The sequence below is a fragment of the Sapajus apella genome, unplaced genomic scaffold, assembly GCF_009761245.1.
Source record: "Sapajus apella isolate SASKATOON/1434 unplaced genomic scaffold, GSC_monkey_1.0 scaffold3, whole genome shotgun sequence".
In the NCBI taxonomy this organism is placed as follows: domain Eukaryota; kingdom Metazoa; phylum Chordata; class Mammalia; order Primates; family Cebidae; genus Sapajus; species Sapajus apella.
The window spans coordinates 53715411-53719166 of NW_022436943.1; the positions used below are offsets into that span (position 1 = coordinate 53715411).

A 3756-nucleotide genomic window follows, 5' to 3' on the forward strand; every position below is an offset into this window, starting at 1 on the left:
AGAGAGAAAGAGAGAAAGAAGAAAGAAAGAAAGAAAAAGAAAGAAAGAGAAAGAAAGAAAGAAAGAAAGAAAGAAAGAAAGAAAGAAAGAAAGAAAGAAAGAAAGAAAGAAAAGAAGAAGAAAGAAAGAAAGAAAGAAAGCGAACCTTCTGGAGCCCATGCCAGATACAGCAGTGGCTGGGTAAAGAAAGGAGAGGGGAAAATAAGAACAGAGCAGCAGGATCCAAATACGACAGAGACCTGTGTGGGGAAATGGCAGAAACAACACTGTCTTAGCTAGCTGGGGTTCTCTTCTTTCCTCTAGACTTCATCCACCTAGGTGCAGCGTGGAGATGCCAGCCAGGACATGAGTCCTCATGAGGCAGGGCTCAATCTGAATGCACACATTCATCTTTGGGCCCGCCAGGCTTGCACTGATTTTGAAAATCTGGCTCACTGTGGCTGGTGAGGACTGGGGAGGTGTAGAGAATTTCAATTTCCCTCGCCAAATGGCAAGCTTGCGAAAAGTCCTTTCTCTCCAATATTATCACATACTAAAAATGAAAAACCAGCCATTCAGAGCTCTCATGAGAAAAATAGATGGGCTGCTTAGCTCATAAGAAACAGGAGGGCTGAAAATCAAGTCTAGAGAACATCATAGGGTCCATTATGTGCTAAGATACTGCCCTTTTTTGGACCTGGGAATTTCCATTTTTCACAAAAGAATGGGATAGAGAAAAATAATTCCCCATATAATAAGCTACTCATTTTATACTTCAAATCCATTTGGTAGCTGAACCTCCAAATCCATTTACTGGCTGAACAGTAGGGGTTAGGTGATTTTTTTTTAGCTTCCTATCTCAGAATATGCAGTTTCAGATAAGTGTATTTCTTAAAAATAGCATTAACAGACAGGACAGAAGAGAAGGCACTAAAATGGTTAAGGTTATGATGCAAAGAAGACATGTTTCCAAATCTGTTTCATGGCTAACAGATCAAAATCTAACACAGTGGAAGGAGCACGGGACTGAGTTTGAAGAAGTGGAAATTACTCCTGGTCACATGACCTTGGGCAAGTCAGGTCACCTTTCGAGAAAGGCCTCCTCAGAAGGGGCAGAATCAGTTGTTCTCCAAGATCTTCTTCTTTCTAAACTGTTGACTGGGTGTTTCCAGAAAACCTGCATTTTCTTAAAGCTATCTGGCGGAGCTACAAATGCAAAATTGCAAAACAGAAAGGCTTTGGGGTGAAGGTTGCAATAGGCGATAACCCTGGCCTAAAAACTGAACAATCTTTTACAATCCCAAAACATTACTCAGCAATCCAGGTCCTGATGTCATCCCAGAATCAATCACACCAAGATAATCTCACTGAGTAGACAGGGAAATGCGGGAGGGAGTTCTTTTTCTTTCCTGATGAGTACAGGTAAAGTTTGAGGTCAGGTTAAGGATGATGGTCTGCAGTTGACCATCCGCCTCCCTGAGCTACTGGAAAACCGCATTACTAAAGGAAACCGCTTTAGAAGTGCCCAAGATGAACTCTTGGGATGTATCAAACCGCAGAAATACTGGGCACCAGCAAGTTTCTTTTTTCTTTGAAACTTCAAGTCGCTCTCAGAAAACGCAGCAGGTCCCAAAATGGTACAAGCGGAAAACACACGCCGCTTCACGCTCCACCTGGAGCAAACACCAAGCTCGAAGTGGGACTTTTATCCCCCTTCCCTTTGGTTTCGCTTCTTTTGCTTTAGGCAAGTGGCCTGGGGCCTGCCAGGCAGCGCCGGGTCCGGGCAGGGGCTGGGGGCCGCGGGAAACTTTCCTCGGCCGCGCCAGACAATGCCGGGAGGGCGCCCCATCGCGGAGTCCCGGCCGCCAGGCGCGTCGTCCCGGGCCTTCCCCCGGAGCAGGACGCGAAGCCCTCCCAGGACGGACCCCCTCCCCGCCCCCACGGCAGGGACCCCCTCCTGGGGCTGCAGGCGCGGAGACACCCCCCCACCCACCGGGCGGCCTCGCCCGGCCCTGCAGAGCCTGGCCGCACGCCCCGCACACGCCCCAGCCCCGGGCCGGCGCCCTCCCCGCGGAGAAGGACACCCCGCGGCAAGAGGAGCCGGAGCCCGCCCGGCGCCCCGTCCCGGAGCCCCTCTTCGCGCCAGGGACCGGGCAGGGGGCGCCCGCACTCGTGAGCCACTCCGCCCGGCCCCGCCGAGCCCGTCCGGGCGCCCCGCAACTCACCGGGACCGGGCGGGCCGCTGGGCATTATTCCATCGCGGGCTCGGCCGGGCGCTCGAGGCTCTCGGGTGGGAAAGCGAACGGCGACCTAGAGGCGCCGGCGGAGCGGGAAGCGCGGGCCCGGGGCTGCCCGGCGCAGAGAGCTCGCCCGCGGCGGCGAAGGGCCAGGCCAGGCGAGGCGCGGGAGCCGAGCGCGGCGCAGGAAGGGGCGGGCGACCATGTGCCGAGGGGGAGGAGGCCGCGGCGACGCGAGCTGCTCGCACGATCCCGCTCAGCGGCGGAGGGCGCGGGTTTCAGGAAATCCAAACACTTCGACAGGAAATCGGAATCCTGACTAAGCATTCCCGGGCCCGAGCCGCTGCGCGCCGGGGGCTCCCGCCTCGCTTAACCCTTGGCCCGCCGGCAGCCGCGCGCGGGGCGCGGGCGGGGGGTCCTGCACGGGACCTTCCGCCCCGTGCCCCGGCCGGCCGGCCTCCTCCCCGCCAGAGGTGGAAGGGGTGGGATTTAGCCGCAGAAAACCCTGGACGCGGAAGGTGCCTTTCTAAGGCCGGGACAGCGGTAAAGGTCGTGCCTGTCTTCCATCTGCAGAGGATGGACCTGCACTGTCCTGGCCGTTACCCCTATTTTCAGTAAAGGAGTGACTTCAGCAGGCTTTCACCACTTCCTCTCTGCTCTTAAATTTTCCTCATTTTTGTCCAGTGCCAGGGGAACGGGACCTTTCCAGTCGGGATTGTACAGGAACAGTATGAATAGCAATAGTGTGGACTGCAGGCTCTGTGTCCGTTTGGAATATGGCCTTTTTTCTACCCGTGTTACCTTGAGGAACTCACTCAACTTCCCTGAGCCTCAGTTTTCTTAAATATGAAATGGATGCTAATTCCACTCTCATAGGTTTGATCTGGAAACCGAATGTTTACAGAGGGACTGGCACATTGGAAACACCCAAATAAATGATAGGCATGGTTGTCCTTATGATTACCATTAAAAGACACCAGAGAAAGGGTTTTAATTTGTGGGATGTGTATTGTTCATATCTATGTCTACTTTCAAAGTCAGAGACAGAACTTTCCTTAGAACTTCATTTCCCTCCTAATTACTGGGTGGATATTTTTCTTTGCAGCATTTCAGACACTGCTCTCTGCAGAGGAAATGGTTAGTGGCTGTAGCAGACCCCCTTCTGGTGAAATCTGAAACAGAAAACCTCACAAAATTTGGGATTTTGCTCTTAATCTGAGAGTCGGGGTATGGTGGGGAGTGGGGGTTGTTATTTGTCTGGAGATGCTTTACAACGTTTGGGAAAACCAAAATCAATGTCTGACTGGGCAGAGAGGCCGGGTGGCCAATGAGTGATTCATTGTGGTTTCCCACGGAAATGCCACATTTGGGGGGTGTCTACCTGGAGGATACAGCTTGGTGGTTTTGCTGTAAGTGTTTCAGATTCCTTTGAAACCCAATCAGACTTTGAAGAGGGAACAACATGCTCATGAGCGAAAACAGAAGCCTGAAATGAACCTGCTGGGAACTGAAAGTTGGGTACCAGCTTGTTTTTTCCAAG

General features: G+C 52.7%; 1 protein-coding gene across 4 annotated transcripts in view; it reads right to left on the bottom strand.

The window, feature by feature from the left end:
* Window positions 1–2596, bottom strand: part of ASAP1 (ArfGAP with SH3 domain, ankyrin repeat and PH domain 1) — a 403505-nt gene extending 400909 nt beyond the window's left edge. For all 4 annotated transcript variants that reach the window (XM_032246627.1, XM_032246599.1, XM_032246607.1 and 1 more), the window contains exon 1: window positions 2205–2596. The gene's annotated coding sequence lies outside the window, so the exon portion shown is untranslated. The remainder of the gene's footprint in view (window positions 1–2204) is intronic.
* Between the last annotated feature and the right edge of the window lie 1160 nt (window positions 2597–3756).